Here is a 21,383-nt window from a genome sequence, read left to right as displayed (position 1 = left end):
AAACACATTTTTTTCTTTTTCGTAGCGCTTGTGTTTTGTTTGATTTAGCGAATTTTATACACTTTATTTCTGACACATGACTTAAAAGGCTGGTAGAGTATATTTAATACAAGAGCGCTGAACAACAATTTTCATCTACCGTATTGTCATGTTTTTTAAAAAAGCAAGTTAAATGCATATATAGTAAATGTTTTTTTTTTCATATAATAGTGTTTATGGTCTGATAAACGTAATTCATTATTTAACGGACATTTGGTATAATTAAAAAAAAATACTCATTCACGAATGTAAACATTTTTTACAATAACGTGTTCTATTGTGATCTTGCGCCCCATGCAGCAATATCACCAGACAGTTTAATGGTCTGTCGTCCTTTTACAGTTCTGGGTTTTATTCTGTCTTCAGATGCACCAGATGTATTTTTAAAATACGTAAATAACAATTCTGGTGCAGCGAGGCATTCTGATTAATTCAGATTCACTCTTCACGTGTGTTATAGATATCATATAATGTTTTTGTATCCACGCAAAACCTCGCATGAAGTTGATAAACTTTGCCTGTAACATATTTAACAAGGTACAGTGCCAAACTATTAAAATACATCAGAAAAGAACCCGAACTCATCTAATTTATGTATTTGAAACGAACGGATGGGAGACTTTAATATGGCTTTCTGGAAATTCACTTTTAGGAGTTTTCGGAAGTCTGGACCCAGATATACAGTGAGGGAGGAGTGCTTGACTTCCTGCTTTCAGCTCGTGCATTGTTTCTACTTGTGACCACCAACAGAGAGAGCTTTACCGGTTCACAGAAACGTCCCAGGAGGTTTCTGGGTTAAGATGGAAGAATAAATTTAATAAATGGAGATGTTATTGCCGCTGGGGAGTATGAAGGCGGTTTAGCGAGGCGGTGGCGTGTCGAGGGAAGAGACGCGCATTCCTCACGGGCAGCGCAGAGCAATGAGTCACACCTGCTGCGCGCTGAGTCCTGTCCTATATAACCGCTGAGCCCGGACACCCACAGCCTTTCCAGCCAGTGCTGGAGTTTTTTTTTTAAATAATACTTCAGAAGGTGCAGAAACGGACTCTTTTGCTCAGTTGAGGCTATAGGAATCTGTGTTTCTTTTCAGGCTGTCAGGAATAGCGCTTATGATATTTTTTTTTTCTCAGACTAAACAGTATCATTGGGCTGCATTTCAGTTAAACGCCTAGTTTAGGAAGATCAAGAATGAGTTAGGGAAGGCAGAGGTGGAGACTAATGGAAGTTATGAAAGCCATTAATGGGTTGTCTCTGCTTGAGCTTGATTTACACCTTCATAGTGCGAAGTCTAGGGGTTAATTGCAACAAACTGAAAGTGAAGTACTAACAGGCGTTCAACCCGTGTTTAGTACGCAGCTGTGGTCTGAAGTTGTGCTCCACCTTAAGTCCAATTGCAACGAACGATGCTGCTGTGCTTAGTCCAGCACCGTACTAAACCTGTTCTCAATTGCAACGAACACAGAGTAATAGTTGTTGCCCTCTAGAAGTGACTAAACTAGTGAATTATTTTAAACCACGTCTTAATATGGCTTGAGCAACTTAGTACCATAACGATGAATTGCATTAGAAGGCTCCAGAATATAATGGAAATAATATCGTTACCACGTACTGAATTTATGCATCCGTCGCTTGGAAACATTGTAATATTTAATTAAAATTGCTTAACACTCATACCACATTTATTCATGATGAAGTTGATTTAATGTGGGTATTTACAAAAGTGACATTTACTTATGTTGAATGTTAATCATTACTAGTAGCTGTGAAGTTTAAGGTGCTAGGGAGTGAAGAGAACAGAACCTAAGCTATTATTTATATAAATGTAGCGTGAGCCTTTAATGTGTTTTATAAAATCGAGGAGTCAACTGGATAGATTTGTTAAATATTTTAGTGGTGGGTCTCCGTATTTGTGGTTATCGGAGGAAAGCAGGGATGAGGAGGAAATAGGTGGCACCCAAGCATGTTAAAGGAAAAAACTTGGCATCTTAAGTGATTTATGATGGTTTACAGTCCCTTTTCTGTCCTGTGGCTGTGATCCAATGACTGTGTTGAAACAGCCAGGGTTGTGCTAGCTCTTGATGGACTGGTATGCAAACCAAATGACAGACAAGCAAAGCGTTGTTTTACAATTCTGAAAGCTCGTTCAATGTGGCTTCTTGTGTTTTTATGACTCCTGTTATAGTGCTGGTCTTGTAATGTTGTTGGATTGTGCGCAGGTGTCAGAAGATACCGTTATAAAGGATAAGCATGAGTTAGCAAAACAACATGCCAGCAAGCACTTCCCCACTTTGAAAGGAAGATGCTGGAACTGATTCTGAGAAGGTCAGACGAACAATAATTGTTGTATTTATTTGCTCAGGTAGTTTTATAAGTTTAATTTTCAGTTAAGTTCTGTTAAAAATAAATGAATGTCAAATTAATACAGTAGTGTCCTGTCTCAAGCCCACAGCCGCAGTTCTCATTTGTTTTGTGACTTATTGCAATTGAGTATCCCTCATTTGGTGAATTGTAGCCTCAATGCAATTCTTACATTTAAAAACTATATTTAAACTAAATTTCCTGACTAATTTTAAACAAGAGACAAAGTAATTAGCATGGCCTATGAATTAACCTACTAATCAGATGAAATGTTCTGATGCACAGTCCCCTGCAATTCGGGCTAAATAGCACAACAACAATGCTGAGCCCTGTGAACTGGATTAAGCACAAGATGAGCTGAGCTCCAACTTTGTTCCAAATGTTTATTAAGCACAAGTTGAGCTGAACTGAAAGGAAGACATTGGAACTGACTAAAAAATAACTTAATTTGAAATGTACGCTCCTACTGATACAGGAGAGAGAGAAAATCAAAGTTCTGAAAAGTAAGCACAAGGCACACCCTGCTAAAGAAATGTATTGCCTTAAAAAAAAAATGCTTAGGTCGGAGGAACAATTGTTTTTTTTTGCACAAGTTTAATTTCCAGTTCTGTTAAAAATTAAACTTAACTTTACTGGTTATTAGTCGGTGTGTTTTGTAATGATTTAGCTATAACGATGTGTCCACTTATTCATCTGGAGTGTTAAACAAAATTTATGCTGCAATAATACAGTAGTGTTTAATTTCAGATGCACAGCTGCGGTTCTCATTTGTTTCATGACTAATTACAATTGGGTATCTCATTTAATAATGACGTAGCCTCATCAGGTGAATTGTAGCCTAAATGCAATTCTTAAATTAAAAACTAACTGATTTGTCAGGAAATTTAGCTTGAATATAAAGAAGAAACAGAAAAGTAATTGTATATTAACGTGGCCTATGTATTATCCTACTAATCAGAAGTGTTCTGATGTACAGTCCTCTCCAGTTCGGGCTAATTAGTATAACAAGGCCGAGCCCTTGGAACCGGATTAAGCACAAGTTGAGCTGAGCTCCATCTTTGTTCCACATGTTTTTGCTGCAATTGAACTCGGAGCGGGAGATGATCTCCAGAATGTACCGTACTAACTTAGCACGCAGCTGTGTTTTAACTTGGGATGTCCATTGCAATTGACCCTGTGGGTTTATATACATGGGTTTCTCTGCATACACTACCATAAAGGAGGAATGGTGAGTTGGAGGGAGGGCGACAGCTTGGTTTATCAAGAATACACCAAACTGAGTAGAACTACAGATCCAACCATTCTAAATGTGCAGTAAATAGCAGTGCTTGTTCTGCAAAGAACTGTAGGATACCGCATGATGTATCAAAGTAGGGTGAAATATCTTGTAAAACCGCCAGGTGGAGCTATGAAAGCTTAATGTCTCATGTGCAGCATTTGCGCTGTTGCTAGAAAATGTTTGGTTTTGAATCCCTGTCAATACTGAGGGACAATCTTTTGTCAATTACAGAATTTAACAGTCTAAACGGTACATACAATTTAATAATTTTAAGCTTTGTATAACATTGATAAAAATTAAACTGATTAAAAAGTACACTGAAGTGTTATAGAGGACACGCGTTGTGTATTCTCTTACATTTAAAAAAAACATTCATTTTAATGTGATATGAAAGATTAATAAAGAATAATATTGGATAGGCTGTAAGCTCAAAATATTACCATAGTCCACTTTCTTTCTAAACATCTGCATCAATTTGTCTCATTCACCCATGATTACTTAAACATTTTGCCTGCCCTTTTCAGCTTTAGCTTTGTTTGAACCCAGCTCCTGGCATGAGTTTTCCTTTAACAAAAACATTTCTTTGAAAAACTAAAATAGTAAATTATATTGATTTGTTGCTATTTCTAAATATCACAACATGTTCAAAGTTAAGTGATTTATTAATAACTAATAATTTCAAACTGCTTGTATTCTAAAATTGTATTTTATTTGGTGGTGATTTGTCACTGTTTTCACAAACTTCAATTTATTAAACATCTGAGATATGGTGTTCCAGACCTCTGTTTACTTTCTGAAACTCCATCGATATTTCCTGTTTTCACACAGATAAGAATAAACTGCACGTGCAAATCTTTTCACAAGTGTAAAGATGTTCTGTGCTCAATAGCTCTTTAACACAGTACGCATTATGTCATATCTTTAAGCATCAGTTGAAGCATTCTGAAGTCTGACAATCGTAAAAAGTTACCAAATAATTTTGGTGAAACTGTTACCTGTCCTGGATAAAGCGATTAGAAAAAAGTTGGATTTACACTTGTAAGAAACTTTCTGATTTTAATGGGATATGGAAGATATTAATAATAAATGATTGGATGGTCTAAATGGAAGATGTATAGAGGAGACATGTTGAGTCTTTTCTTTTCAGCTTGAAATTAACTTTTGCCTACTATGTATATTCCATTGCAGCCATTTTAATGCAACGCAGCTCCATACTTCTCACAAAGTCTAGGCTAGGTGTTACACCTCACTGTGTTTATGTAGATTAGACAGTTCTACTTGGGGAGGGGAAGGAACTTTCAGTTTTCTGGTGTCATTGTTGGCCTTTAACATAAGGCAATCAGCAATCAAATGTCCTGTTTTTTCTTAAGTTGAACAAAGATGTGCCACATGCATACAGTGTCATGTTGTATACTTTTAATGCTACTACAGTACAGCTTGTGGGAAATATATTTGTCCTGTATCAAAGTTTAACTTACCCTACACCCTACATTACAAACTGAGTGAATTCAACAGAATCGACGGCTAAAAGCAACATGTCAAAATGTTCCCAAAATAACAAAAAGTGAACGAGTTGAGGATTCGATAATAGAGTAATCATAACAATAACTCCCGAGTTGTTTAATGCAATCCAAACTAAAGAAGGACACTTAAATAAACATGAAAAGACTATTTTTTCTTTGACGAAAAGTAATGTCGCACTCTCTCTTGTTTAATCTGATTGTTTTATTGCTGCACAGACTAAAACCAGAGAGAAATAGCACCTCTTTCTTTGAAGCATTTTGTTTATCCTATCATGTATCGGTTTCCAATCATACAAAGTAAGTTCTGAGAATCTCCAATTCAACATACCTATGTTTTCCTGGAGAATGCAAAGCCCTTTTGCCTCTGGACCAGTCAAAATTTATGGATGTGGTTCACCCCCAGTCCCAAAATTGCGAAACATAAGAGTGGCGTAGCGGTCGGCTCTGGCTGTCCCCTCTGTGCCGACACACTGCACATTCAATCCCTCCTTCTCTTGACTGATGGGCAAAAGGTGGACATCTGGGAGAACTGTACGTGGCATCTGTGAGTTCTGCTGTGTAGATGGTGCTTCCTGAGGGGAGAGAGACAGTGGGGACGGCACCAGCCAATTCATTAGTGGTGGTGAGCAGAGAGGACAGGATGGAGTGTCCTGAGGGGGTGTGCTCTGCTGGGGGTGTAGGGTTGTATGGAGATACGCATTGCACCAGGTACAGCAACCTGTGTGGCAGGGAGGGGCACTTTTCAGGAGATGAAGGTCTGTTTGGAGACGGCTGACACCCTAGTGTTTGACTGCTGGAACATACAGATGCAGCCATTCAAAATGCGTGGCCGATACCGCATTATTTTCTGGTACGCTGTACGCAGTCTACCGCGAGTTACCGGTAAATACTGCTAGTTACCGTAAATTCTCCTATAATACGGCAAGCAAAATAATAGTATCCGGAATTTCCGCAAGGTGGAGCTAATAAAGCTCAACCTCTCATGTTTGAGCTGTCGCCATCAAAGTCTTTAACGAAGATATTACTAATAGTAGTAATAATGAATGACCTTGGACGAGCTGTAAGTGTAAACTCAAAGTATTGCCCTGGTCAACATTCTTTTTTTCATTGACCCTCTTTGTAAAAGTAACACCACAGCATTTCGTAATCATGCATTTGTTTCCAATCATACAAAGTACAGTAATTTTTGAGAATCAATTCACCATGCCTTTCACATGCTCATAAAAGAGATTGATTTAGGAACATAAACATATTACCGTATGCAAACTGTACTGTATACAGTATGTATATGTATATTTAATGTCTTAACTGTGCCCTTTAAGTATTGAATATTTATATGGAATTTTACCACTGAAGGGAAATCTTAGTGCCTGAGCATAAAAAGAATAGGAGCATACTGCAACGCGTGTGAAGGCCATAAACGATATTAATTTTGGAACTTAAACATACAGTATATGGCTGGTCTTGGTACTTTAAAGAAAACATACACACCAGTATTCCATTTCTCCCTAAACATTTTAAGCATCGAAGTCTTTAACTAACGTGATACCGGAGTAAACAAGCATACTTTTAGAATTTGATTAAAAGGGAATATAATATGGAATCGCGTATCTCAAGAAATTAATAACGATATGATTATAGTCGTGTACTGCGACAGGGCTGTGTAGGGCTGTTTTGCCTCTCTCTTCATGCGACTTCCCTTGTAGCCCACTGGTCTACGTGCCCGATTACCAACTCACAGGTCTTTTAACAAACATTTCTTCGAAAAAATAGAATAGCAATATTATGGACAATCAATTGACTTTTATATTTCAAAATATCACAACATGATCGATTCTAAGTCATTTTTGATAACAATGAATAGTCACCTTCTTCCCTTCTGACAACGGTCCCTGCTTCTGCTTCCTGCTTCTATTGTGTGTGTGTGTAATAGAGTAAATTTTTATAGAGAAATGGAGGCTGGACAGTATGCGTTACAATATAAACATTTATATTGATTTAAATTGTGTTTTGATTTAAATCGCAAATGCATGTTTAATTATATGTGTTTTTTAATCATAATCAGACTAATGCAACATAAATTGATACAGTATCTTTGTCTTCTAAGTATCTTAATAAACTTTCAGCATAGCTTTCTACCCGTTTAGATTTATTTTTCTTGGGATTTTGGGATCAAACGTGGAAGGATTAGATTGTAATCGTTTTTATTTTTCAAATACGTTTTAGAAAAGTGTAATCTATACCTGCCCAGACTGTACGCCTTCCTAAACCCCGCCCTGACCACTTTCACTCCTGTCCTGCTCTTCCCCACGCACCCCAGCCGGGCACTCGTCGGCCTCTGCCCGGGACGAATGTATATTTTGATCTGTACACCCGGCGTGGCACCGAGGGAGCGTCTGCATTTATAACTTAGTTTTTAAAATTAGTCAAGCAATATGAAGCATCTCCTTTTACTTTTAAGTCCCTTAAATACATTGAGCACAGCTTTCTCACCACTTAAGATTACTTTTTGATACCATCCTTACACAAAGCAGGAACTTTCCGATGACATACAGTACAAGTGGAAAGATTACAGATTTTAATCGTCTTTAATTTTGTTACGTTATACGTTTTAGGAACATTTCATCTAAACAAACACCACAAAACTATTCTCGATTGTATTTCTGAATGTTATGTTACACCTGCAGTAGTTCACTGTTTTAAATACATCGAATTAAGAAAGTTATGTGTAGCACTTTAGATCTTTTTTTCTGAACCAGGGAAAATCTGATCATGTTTCTCTATAACAATAATAAAAAATATTATTTTACATATCACCTTTAAAAGTGGCATCTCAAAGCAAAAAAGTAGATCGAAAAACAGTTAAAAGGGACCAAAGTAAATACCAGACAAACGCATACGCGTTTTTAATAGAAATGCTTTTATTCATTCAGCAGAGAGTGAGAGGGACATCCAGCAGAGAGAGACACACACACAGGTTTCCATTGACAAACGTAATTGTTTTTTTACATTCCTCTTGTCTAACAGGAATGTTTTGTTTGTGGACAGACTGTTAGACGAGAGGAAAAGAGCACCTCCTTCTACGAAGCATTTCGTTGATCCGATCACAAATTATTTTCCAGTCGCACAAAGTAAGGGTTGAGAATCTCCGATTCACCATGCTACTAATGGTTTCCCGGAGATTGAGAGGCAAGGCACTTTTGCCTCTGGACCCATCGAAATTTACAGACGTGGTCCACCCCCAGTAAATTTCAAAAACATGAGGGCGGCGTAGCGGTCGGCTCTTGCTTTCCCGTCTATGCCGATGCACTGCAAGTACAACCCCCCCTCCATCTCCTGAGTGATGGGTAACAGTTGGATATCTGGGAGAATTATTCGTCCAACTGGCGTCTGTGAATTCCGCTGTGCTTCCTGGGGGGAGATAGACGGCGGGGACAGCATCAACCAATTCCCATGCGGTGGTGAACGGAGAGGCCGGGATGGAGTGTCCTGAGGCGGTGTGTGCTCTGCGGGGGGCAGAGCTTCCACCAGGCATTGCAACCTGCGCGGCGGGGAGAGGCACTTTTCGGGAGACAGCTGCTCAACTGTTTGACTGCTGGAACATACTGTCTCCTTCCTCTGCATTTTCAGGAGTGTCTCTAGCCTCCCAGTCCTCCCCAGTAATGCATCGTACTGCTCCCGCTGCTGCCGAAATGTCTCCACACAGATGCTGCTTCTACAGGTTGGCACCCTGGCCAGTGGCCGAGAGCAGAGACCCACGGCCTGTGGCAAAATAACATAATTCATGTAAGAAATAAAGTCACACAGTAGTATTCATCAGTCGCGGAACAGAAGTCAAAATAAACTTTTCTTTTTTTCCGTCTTACCGCTTTCTTTTTTACTGTCCTGGTGGTAGATCGTTTTGCCCGTGCTGTGTTTTCTTGAAGAACAGGCTACGAAGAAATAATTAAAATTGAATTTAAAATTCAAAACTGCAATAATACCTTGTAATATACGCTGTAATCACGTATTTCAGATGAAGTCTGCTGTATTTGCTTACCCTTTGCTCTTTGGAAGCTGGGGCGGCAGAAGCACCCCGTCTCTTCCCGTAAAAGGTCTTGGTCTCCATACTGTACTGTGGTCGCTGTAGTGCAGGTTCGCAGTTTTTTTTGTGATGGGAGCTCACCCAATCCCTTTGTGTATTTATGCTATATTCACATGTATGGCTAGAATGTTCATTGTCTTCCAATGAAAGGCGGGTGCCTCTTGCCGAAGTCGGGAGACATTAGAGGCTTGCCACACCCGGACTGTTAAACCAACGCATTAGCACGTCAAACCCCATTGAGGAACCGGGCGCAATAATTGTTTTGTCCCTTGATTTACTGATCTGCATTAATTATGGAAATCGAGTTCCTGCTCTTTGCAGACGACCTGGTCCCGCTGTCGCCCACAGAACAGAGGCTGCGCCAGAACCTGGCGCTGCTGGAGCAGCACTGTCAGACCTGGGCGCCGACAGTCAATCTGGACAAGACCAGAGTTATGGTTTTCCAGAAAAAAAGCCAGACCTCAGGGAAACAGGTACAAATTCACACTTAACAACACATTAACACCTAACAACGGGAGCAGGGACGAATAAGGCCAGTACCCACTATTGTTAAACATACAGAAAAGAATATTAAAGTATTGAATATTAGTATTGGCTTTAGTATTAGCCATACAGAACATTAAAGTGCCCCTTTTCCATTCAGCAGGTGCCTGAGCCGCTGTGTCCCATCTTCTGACAGTCACCGTTGTGAATGTCTGTAGAGTGTATCTTATTTTTAGTACTAAAATAAATACTTAGTACTTTAGTACTAAGTACTAAAATACTAGTACCGAGGGAGCGTCTGCATTTATAACTTCGTTTTTAAAATTAGTCAAGCAATATGAAGCATCTCCTTTTACTTTTAAGTCCCTTAAATACATTGAGCACAGCTACTCACCACTTAAAATTGCTTTTTGATACCATCCTTACACAAAGCAGAAACTTTCCGATGACATACAGTACAAGTGGAAAGATTACAGATTTTAATCGTCTTTAATTTTGTTACGTTATACGTTTTAGGAACGTTTCATCTAAACAAACACCCCAAAACTATTCTCGATTGTATTTCTGAATGTTATGTTACACCTACAGTAGTTCACTGCTTTAAATACATCGAATTAAGAAAGTTATGTGTAGGACTTTAGATCTTTTTTTCTGAAGCAAGGAAAATCTAATCATGTTTCTCTATAACAATAATAAAAAACTTTATTTTACATATCACCTTTAAAAGTGGCATCTCAAAGCAATACAGTAGATCGAAAAACAGTTAAAAGGGACCAAAGTAAATACCAGACAAACACAAATGCGTTTTTAATAAAATGCTTTTATTCATTCAGCAGAGAGTGAGAGGGACATCCAGCAGAGAGAGACACACACACCGGTTTCCATTGACAATATTGTTTTTTTTCAATTACTCTTGTCAAACAGGAATGTTTTGTTTGTGGACAGACTGTTAGACTAGAGGAAAAGAGCGCCTCCTTCTACGAAGCATTTCGTTGATCCGATCACTAATTCTTTTCCAGTCGCACGAAGTAAGGGTTGTAAAGCGCGAAGTAAAGCGCTGAGTCTTATGGAATGTGTTCCGCCGGGGATTCAAAAAAATTATTTGACAAAATTTTTTTTTTTTCAATTCCTCTTGTCTAACAGGAATGTTTTGTTTGTGGACAGACTGTCCACAAACGTGAGACTGTCTTTCTCAGACTTACATTCCCGAATGTCCCCCGCCCCGGTCAACAATCCTAGGAAGAACACGAAACAGCCTGTTAATAAAATTTTTACAATTTTGTTCGGTCAGTTCTTCCTCCCAGAATTTACAGATTGCATCGATCAGTTCCTGCTTTGTGACGGGCTTAGCAGTTTTCCGAACGTAGTCTTTCAACGAATGCCAAACCATCTCTATCGGATTTAGATCTGGGGATTCGGCTGGAGTTTTCACCCAGTTCACTCCTTCTGCTATAAGCCTCGCCCTTACTGCTGTTTGTTTCGGATCGTTGTCTTGAAAGAGACGGTGCCTTGATCCAAACTGCTCCCTGATATATGGGGCAGCATGCTGTGTGACCACAACTTCCTCGTAGAATACACGGTCCATAATTCTTTTGAAAATAAGAAGTGGTCCCGGGCCTCTTCTAGATATACCCCCCCAGACGTGAACCTTCAGTGGATGTTTGGGCTTTGGCTTGTCCACATATCTCCCCTTTTTGCAAAATGCCATTGTTGAAAACTGTTCCAGAGCCACTGTTGTTTCGTCGGTGAAAAGTACATCCTGAAATGCCTCCCCCTGTTCAATCCATTGGAGCGCTTGCTTGAGTCTTTCCTCTTTGTTTTTTTGCCTTATCATGGGGCATGTGTTGGTTTTTCTGTATCTCCATCCAAGCCTCCTGCGTACTCTTCTTATCGATGTCGGGCTAATGTTCGCACCGAGGTCAGCCCATAGCCGTCTTTGGACTTGCATTGCCGGTAGCTCATCATTTTCATCAGTCAGTTTGTCGACAGCTCGCACAATAAGACACAATAAGGAAAAAAAAAGAGATCAGCAGTTAGTTTTAAAAATAATGTGCGTAGTTGTATTTACATGCAAGAAAGGTATTTTTAGAAATTTATTTACCTTAGATTCTCTTTGCCTCCTCTCCCCTTTATAATGCCATCTCACTGTGCTTTCAGAAACGAAGATGTCCATCGAAGCCAACTGCTGTACAATGTCCCATGTTGACTTCCCGTTTCTTTTCATCTTCATTATTTGGTGTGAGAGAGTCTTCGTGATTTTAGTCATTGTCCGTCCCCTTACCAAAGTGATACAGTGGTGCAGCTTGAATTCTGTACCTATATACTGTATGGTATGGTACAGATAAAACTTACACCATACCGATGAGCTAATGCCAGGGAAAGACACTCCTATTTTATTTAAAACACAATACGCCAGGAAATGTGTCTGATGCATTAGCAAGTTAAAACAATTGGGTCGAAAACCTGGGCGTAACACCATTTCCTTTTTCTGATCATTCGCTTTCTGGATACACATTTCACCTGTCCTGTTCTTTGTTTTCCTGGTTTGCTGATTATGCCTGCTGTGGTCCACTCCTAACCTCACACCTAAAGAATACTATTTAAAATTTCTTGGCGCAGTTCATTAACCCTTGTGTGTGCTGTCCGCGCCCAAAATGCAATTTAAAAAAAGTCAAAAACCGCGCTCAAAATGCAATTTAGAGCTTAATAAGATACACTCCACACTCATTCACAACAGTAACATATGAAACGTTTATTTTTTAATCGCTGTCTAAGGAAATCTCAGTATAACTTTGTTCATGAACAAACAGTGGCATGTTAAATTATTATTAGTTTTTTTGTTAACAAGGCTCGCCAGCTAATGTGAATTGAAACCTGTCTTGCTAGCTTTTAAAGTCGTGCATGTGTAAACGACAATTGAAATAGAGAAAAAAGACCTGACTGACAAGCCGATACATACTCTTAGAGTTTGATTAATAGGGAATATAATACAAAAATATAGTACTAAAAAAGGTACTACCAATTTTAAAGGTGATTTTACTTTTAAATAAAAATTTGAATCCCCTGCGGAACACATTCCATAAGAATCAGCGGTTTTACAGTACATATCGCCTTTAAAGGTGGCTTCTCAAAACGCTTTACAGGATAAAAACAACCAGAACAGCAACAACAACAATATTGTATTTCATTGCACTTTGAAAACCAAGTAATAACTTAACTATACGTGCAAACGTTTCATATGTTGCTGTTGTGAATGCCTGTGGAGTGTATTTGATAGTTGGGCATGTAGACCAGTAGGCTACAAGGGAAGTTGCATGAAGAGAGAGGCGAAACAGCCCTACACAGCCCTGTCGCAGTACACAAATATAATCATATCGTTATTAAATTCTTTAGATACGCGATTCCATATTATATTAGCAGAAAAGCTTAAAACTACCACTTTTTCACATTTATTTCACATGCTAGTTATATACTTCGATGCTTAAAATCGTTAGGGAGAAATGGAATACCGGCGTGTATTTTTCCTTTAAAGTACCGATTCCTGGAATCTGACTGGCTGACACCCCTCTGAAGTGGTTCCATAAAATTCGGTATACGGAAAAGAAAGCGTTGCTACATACGAGTATCTTTTAATACAGTCTTTGCTGTGCTCTTGAGGATCCTTGTGATATTTTGAGCTCTAGTTGAATGATAAGTGTCGCATTTTAAATCATTTTCGTAGTTAGAAATTATGAAACGCCCTGTTAAAAGCAAGGAAGTTTTTATGCCCGTTGAAGTAAAACAAAATGCCTGACAAAGTATGGCTTGGACAGATTCCGAGTGCTTGTACAAATGTGCTAAAGAAATTATACTTTGAGTATACAGCTTGTCCAAAGTCATCCATTATTAATACTATTAGTAATATCTTCGGTAAAGGCTTTGATGCATAAATATTTCTGATAAAGGTAGGTTGTGTACTTTTGTCCAACTGAGCAATCTTGCTTTCATAAAATATACCAACATTTTAATGACTGATGATTAACATGCTGTAATACACAGTTCTAAATTAAAAGCTCAAATGCTGTACATGAGAGGTTAAGCTCCCCCTGCCGGTTTTACAAGGTGACGCCGGATAGTTTCCGGGATGACGTCAAATGACGCGATTAACCGCGTGATACTGCGTGACACCGCGACACGCCCACCGGGGTATGCCGCGAAATACCCCACCCATTTTGAATTGCTGCATCTGTAATACCTTGTGATACATGCAAGTCATCTGTAAACGAAGATGTAATTACAATAAAATTGGCAATTCACAGAAAACCACAATTTGTATAATATTATTCCTCGTTATCAATGATCAATTAAAGGATTTGAAGAAACAGCAGCAATAGCAGATGATTTTGGTTTTGAACCCATCTTTACACCTCAATAATCCATTTGTCCTCGAAAAAAGAAAAGACGCATATTTTGAGTCTCATAATTATATGTGAATATGTGAATAACAGTTTAACCCCAAATGTCTGTAATTGTGATTCTGTTAAAATTCAAAAAAGCATCTATCAATAGTAAGAAATTATTAAGAAAGGAAGAAATTGTGTTATTTCATAAACTGTAAGACATGTAGACATTTACAGGTTATATCCTTTGCTTTGTCTTTTAACACAAGTGTTCAGGATCCAAGCCCATGTTTGGACGGTTGTGTTTCTCTTGTAATCATCAAATGTCATTATTTTGTCCTTCAGTTCTTTCTCGAGTTGTACCATGGATATTTTATACCATCGATACTTTTCATGCTCTTTTGCATTTTCCTTCACATACGGAAAAAAACTCAAGGCGTTCTTGTCACTGTGCTACACAGTACAGGACACGCAGTGAGTAATTTGCGCAGCTTTCAGAGGAATCCAGAGGGAGGACTCTTAATGCAAGGAGCTGTTTTTTTTTTGCATTAATCATTATTAACCAGAAACAGCTGCACAACTGGTTGCATTTGTGATTATGTCACTTCTCTGCTTCAGCAAGGTCAATAAAAGACTCTGAAAGTAGTAGAGAAAAACTGAATTAAAATCATATTAGCAATTCTGAGTGATATCTGCATACAGGCAATCCAATAAGAACGTTGAAATCTTTGAATGTCATCTTTCTATATATTGCGCTGCTTTTTACTTGGAGTAAAACTATTGGATTGAAGGGTTAAAATGTATTGTTGTTATTTGGAGAAATCAATGAACTCGTGATTTTATATGTTTTAAAAGACGGTCATGCGCACAGAAAAAAGACAGTGCTGATTATTTTTCTGGAGACGGAGCACTGATGACCTATCCGAGCCAATTGATAAAGCCCACCCAGTGGATACTCTAGCAGAACGTGGAAGAACGTTCACCATTGTAACCAAGGCAACCACAGGAACAACATCAAGAAGCACAATCAATTCCCCATTTAAATCTTTCGTGTAAGGTATGCCATGTGAAAGCATGAAGTAAATCCCCTGATCTCTTTTGAACATGGACAAGGTATTTCTGATGGAGCGCAATGAGCAAAGATTTAATAAGCTACTCCTGCCGATGATTCAGCTTAAAGAAGTAAAAGCTTCACAAACAAAAGGAGCTCGCTACCACAGCCAATATTAAATGTACTTGGTGGCACATTACCATTTGCATTGGCTCAAAAGTGGTCTCGGCAGACGTTGTTCCCTACGTAAAGCTGAAAGCGCCAAAGAGCATTTCCATTGAGAAAAAAAAAATGTTTCTTGATGTTAAACATAGAGAGCCTGCCTTTTAGAAGTTCTCCCTCTAAACACCTTGTGCAGCCTCCCGACAGACTAACAAAAAGCGCCTTTTCACCAACTCAATTTATAATACGCCCCTCAAAACTCACAACCGAATAACAATCCATCCGTATATTTGATTTCCAAGATCCATTCAAGGCAACTTGGGTCTTCGCAAGCAAATAATTTCAGGGAAGAAACTCAGTTTAGTCAACTACTGGTGCATTCAGCACACCACTTGCTTGTGCTTGTCAGGGTGGGCAAGTGGTCTAAGGCGCCAGACTCAAGGACATGTGTCTTTCCAGCTGGCTTGGGTGTTCTGGTCTCCAAATGGAGGCGTGGATTTAAATCCCACTCCTGACAGCTTCTCCTTTTACCTCTCTTGAATTGTTCCAGTGCTACAGTGAATGACTGAAATATAAAAGCAGCAGAAGAAAGCAAGCAACTCAGTGCAATTTGTGAGTATTCTGCACTGTTAAAATGCACAGGTTTTCATACTTTTTGGAATTCGTAGCTCAAGAAGTGACTCCTGTTTCATTTTCTATTCACCAACTCGATTTGCATTCCGCCCCTCACACCTCACAACAGAATAACAAACGGCTTCATGTGCCACAGCATTCCCCTGTAGATTCGGTTCGCACTATGAATTAGGCGACCCCGAATGAAATATTTTAGTGTTGGCTCAAATGTGAGGAATTTCATGAACCCTCAAAAAGGAATGCTTGCAGAAAATGCCAGCAATTCAAAGCGTGTAGGCAGCATGAAAAGACCAATTCTGCAATTTCTTTTATCGCGGGCGGTGCTTTCCGAGTCGATGGCTCTGCATTAGAAATGAGAAGTGCTGAACTCTAAACACGTTCTTGCCATTACTGCTACTCCTGCTGCTACTCCTTCGTCCTCGAACAAAGAAAAGACAGGCATGTTTTGAGTCTCAAAATGATCTTCTGGATCCACAAGAAACATGTACATTTGATTGATTCCGCAGTATTTTGGATGTACTGTACTTATAACTTCCATCGAAGAGAGATTTCATCAGTTGCATGAAATTGAAACTTTCGACTTTTTGTCTGGTATTGAAAATATGTTTAAAAAAAACCATAAACAATTTTCTAACAAACAACTCATGAATTATTGCCAGGATCTATATTTAGCGTTCGGTAGTGATAACACTGCTGATATTGATTGAGTAGAAATCTATGATGTATTGACAGCTTTATCTGAAGCGAGAAGTCCTAGAACGCCATCTATGAAGTTTAAGGATTCATACCAAGAAATGCCTTTTGTTTCCCACCCCAACTGCTGCTTTTGCTTTACACATTATGTGAACATTACCAGTTTTGGTAGCTTCTGGGCACGATTTTCCTAAACTGAAACTTATTACAAAATTCTTTAAGATGAACCATGTCCAAAAATTGTAAATCAGGACTAATTTTAATATCAAATGAAATCACTACAGAGGAAAAGGCTTAACTGAAATATGAATAAGACTATGCAAGCCTGAAAAATAGAACAATTCAATTTATAGAACTTATTTTTTTATTTTTTGAGAGATGGGCTCACACACCGGAAGACACTAACGTTTCTCTTCGTTAGAGTATGTGAATAACAGTTTAACCCCATTTGTTTGTAATTGTGATTCTGTTAAAATTTAAAAAAGCATCTATCAATAGTAAGAAATTATCAAGAAAGTAAGAAATTGTGTTATTTCATAAACTGTAAGACATGAAGACATTTACAGGTTATATCCTTTGCTTTGTCTTTTAACGCAAGCGGTCAGGATCCAAGCCCATGTTCGGACGGTTGTGTTTCTCTTGTAATCATCAAATGTCATTGTTTTGTCCTTCAGTTCTTTCTCGAGTTGTACCATGGATATTTTATACCATCAATACTTTTCATGCTCTTTTGCATTTTCCTTCACATACGGAAAAAAACTCAAGGCGTTCTTGTCACTGTGCTACACAGTACAGGACACGCAGTGAGTAATTCGCGCAGCTTTCAGAGGAATCCAGAGGGAGGACTCTTAATGCAAGGAGCTGTTTTTTTTTTCGCATTAATCATTATTAACCAGAAACAGCTGCACAACTGGTTGCATTTGTGATTATGTCACTTCTCTGCTTCAGCAAGGTCAATAAAAGACTCTGAAAGTAGTAGAGAAAAACTGAATTAAAATCATAGTAGCAATTCTGAGTGATATCTGCATACAGGCAATCCAATAAGAACGTTGAAATCTTTGAATGTCATCTTTCTATATATTGCGCTGCTTTTTACTTGGAGTAAAACTATTGGATTGAAGGGTTAAAATGTATTGTTGTTATTTGGAGAAATCAATGAACTCGTGATTTTATATGTTTTAAAAGACGGTCATGCGCACAGAAAAAAGACAGTGCTGATTATTTTTCTGGAGACGGAGCACTGATGACCTATCCGAGCCAATTGATAAAGCCCACCCAGTGGATACTCTAACAGAACGTGGAAGAACGTTCACCATTGTAACCAAGGCAACCACAGGAACAACATCAAGAAGCACAATCAATTCCTCATTTAAATCTTTCGTGTAAGGTATGCCATGTGAAAGCATGAAGTAAATCCCCTGATCTCTTTTGAACATGGACAAGGTATTTCTGATGGAGCGCAATGAGCAAAGATTTAATAAGCTACTCCTGCCGATGATTCAGCTTAAAGAAGTAAAAGCTTCACAAACAAAAGCAGCTCGCTACCACAGCCAATATTAAATGTACTTGGTGGCACATTACCATTTGCACTGGCTCAAAAGTGGTCTCGGCAGACGTTGTTCCCTACGTAAAGCTGAAAGCGCCAAAGAGCATTTCCATTGAGAAAAAAAAATCTTTCTTGATGTTAAACATAGAGAGCCTGCCTTTTAGAAGTTCTCCCTCTAAACACCTTGTGCAGCCTCCCGACAGACTAACAAAAAGCGCCTTTTCACCAACTCAATTTATAATACGCCCCTCAAAACTCACAACCGAATAACAATCCATCCGTATATTTGATTTCCAAGATCCATTCAAGGCAACTTGGGTCTTCGCAAGCAAATAATTTCAGGGAAGAAACTCAGTTTAGTCAACTACTGGTGCATTCAGCACACCACTTGCTTTCGCTTATCAGGGTAGCCGAGTGGTCTAAGGCGCCAGACTCAAGGACATGTGTCTTTCCAGCTGGCTTGGGTGTTCTGGTCTCCAAATGGAGGCGTGGGTTCAAATCCCACTCCTGACAGCTTCCGTTTTTACCTCTCTTGAATTGTTCCAGTGCTAGCTGACAGTGAATGACTGAAATATAAAAGCAGCAGAAGAAAGCAAGCAACTCAGTGCAATTTGTGAGTATTCTGCACTGTTAAAATGCACAGGTTTTCATACTTTTTGGAATTCGTAGCTCAAGAAGTGACTCCTGTTTCATTTTCTATTCACCAACTCGATTTGCATTCCGCCCCTCACACCTCACAACAGAATAACAAACGGCTTCATGTGCCACAGCATTCCCCTGTAGATTCGGTTCGCACTATGAATTAGGCGACCCCGAATGAAATATTTTAGTGTTGGCTCAAATGTGAGGAATTTCATGAACCCTCAAAAAGGAACGCTTGCAGAAAATGCCAGCAATTCAAAGCGTGTAGGCAGCATGAACAGACCAATTCTGCAATTTCTTTTATCGCGGGCGGTGCTTTCCGAGTCGATGGCTCTGCATTAGAAATGAGAAGTCCTGAACTCTAAACACGTTCTTGCCATAACTGCTACTCCTGCTGCTACTCCTTCGTCCTCGAAAAAAGAAAAGACAGCCATGTTTTGAGTCTCAAAATGATCTTCTGGATCCACAAGAAACATGTAAATTTGATTGATTCCGCAGTATTTTGGATGTACTGTACTTATAACTTCCATTGAAGAGAGATTTCATCAGTTGCATGAAATTGAAACTTTCGACTTTTTGTCTGGTATTGAAAATATGTTTAAAAAAAACCATAAATAATTTTCTAACAAACAACTCATGAATTATTGCCAGGATCTATATTTAGTGTTCGGTAGTGATAACACTGCTGATATTGATTGAGTAGAAATCTATGATGTATTGACAGGTTAATCTGAAGCGAGAAGTCCTAGAACGCCATCTATGAAGTTTAAGGATTCATACCAAGAAATGCCTTTTGTTTCCCACCCCAACTGCTGCTTTTGCATTACACATTATGTGAACATTACCAGTTTTGGTAGCTTCTGGGCACGATTTTCCTAAAATGAAACTTATTACAAAATTCTTTAAGATGAACCATGTCCAAAAATTGTAAATCAGGACTAATTTTAATATCAAATGAAATTACTACCGAGGAAAAGGCTTAACTGAAATATGAATAAGACTATGCAAGCCTGAAAAATAGAACAATTCAATTTAAAGAACTTATTTTTTTATTTTTTGAGAGATGGGCTCACACACCGGAAGACACTAACGTTTCTCTTCGTTAGAGTATGTGAATAACAGTTTAACCCCATTTGTTTGTAATTGTGATTCTGTTAAAATTTAAAAAAACATCTATCAATAGTAAGAAATTATCAAGAAAGTAAGAAATTGTGTTATTTCATAAACTGTAAGACATGAAGACATTTACAGGTTATATTCTTTGCTTTGTCTTTTAACGCAAGCGGTCAGGATCCAAGCCCATGTTTGGACGGTTGTGTTTCTCTTGTAATCATCAAATGTCATTATTTTGTCCTTCAGTTCTTTCTCGAGTTGTACCATGGATATTTTATACCATCGATACTTTTCATGCTCTTTTGCATTTTCCTTCACATACGGAAAAAAACTCAAGGCGTTCTTGTCACTGTGCTACACAGTACAGGACACGCAGTGAGTAATTTGCGCAGCTTTCAGAGGAATCCAGAGGGAGGACTCTTAATGCAAGGAGCTGTTTTTTTTTTGCATTAATCATTATTAACCAGAAACAGCTGCACAACTGGTTGCATTTGTGATTATGTCACTTCTCTGCTTCAGCAAGGTCAATAAAAGACTCTGAAAGTAGTAGAGAAAAACTGAATTAAAATCATATTAGCAATTCTGAGCGATATCTGCATACAGGCAATCCAATAAGAACGTTGAAATCTTTGAATGTCATCTCTCTATATATTGCGCTGCTTTTTACTTGGAGTAAAACTATTGGATTGAAGGGTTAAAATGTATTGTTGTTATTTGGAGAAATCAATGAACTCGTGATTTTATATGTTTTAAAAGACGGTCATGCGCACAGAAAAAAGACAGTGCTGATTATTTTTCTGGAGACGGAGCACTGATGACCTATCCGAGCCAATTGATAAAGCCCACCCAGTGGATACTCTAACAGAACGTGGAAGAACGTTCACCATTGTAACCAAGGCAACCACAGGAACAACATCAAGAAGCACAATCAATTCCCCATTTAAATCTTTCGTGTAAGGTATGCCATGTGAAAGCATGAAGTAAATCCCCTGATCTCTTTTGAACATGGACAAGGTATTTCTGATGGAGCGCAATGAGCAAAGATTTAATAAGCTACTCCTGCCGATGATTCAGCTTAAAGAAGTAAAAGCTTCACAAACAAAAGCAGCTCGCTACCACAGCCAATATTAAATGTACTTGGTGGCACATTACCATTTGCACTGGCTAAAAATTGGTCTCGGCAGACGTTGTTCCCTACGTAAAGCTGAAAGCGCCAAAGAGCATTTCCATTGAGAAAAAAAAATCTTTCTTGATGTTAAACATAGAGAGCCTGCCTTTTAGAAGTTCTCCCTCTAAACACCTTGTGCAGCCTCCCGACAGACTAACAAAAAGCGCCTTTTCACCAACTCAATTTATAATACGCCCCTCAAAACTCACAACCGAATAACAATCCATCCG

General features: G+C 38.7%; 1 non-coding gene across 1 annotated transcript; it reads left to right on the top strand.

The window, feature by feature from the left end:
* Positions 1 to 18,630: 18,630 nt before the first annotated feature.
* On the top strand, positions 18,631 to 18,743 carry trnal-caa (transfer RNA leucine (anticodon CAA)). Its single transcript has 2 exons — positions 18,631 to 18,668; positions 18,698 to 18,743. It is a non-coding gene; the product is annotated as a tRNA-Leu (tRNA).
* Positions 18,744 to 21,383: the final 2,640 nt, after the last annotated feature.

This window comes from Lepisosteus platostomus, chromosome 5 (genome assembly GCF_059453375.1).
Source record: "Lepisosteus platostomus isolate fLepPlt1 chromosome 5, fLepPlt1.hap1, whole genome shotgun sequence".
Lineage (NCBI taxonomy): Eukaryota > Metazoa > Chordata > Actinopteri > Semionotiformes > Lepisosteidae > Lepisosteus > Lepisosteus platostomus.
The sequence above is the reverse complement of the archived record's forward strand: the minus strand, read 5'-3'. Positions and strand labels throughout refer to the sequence as shown.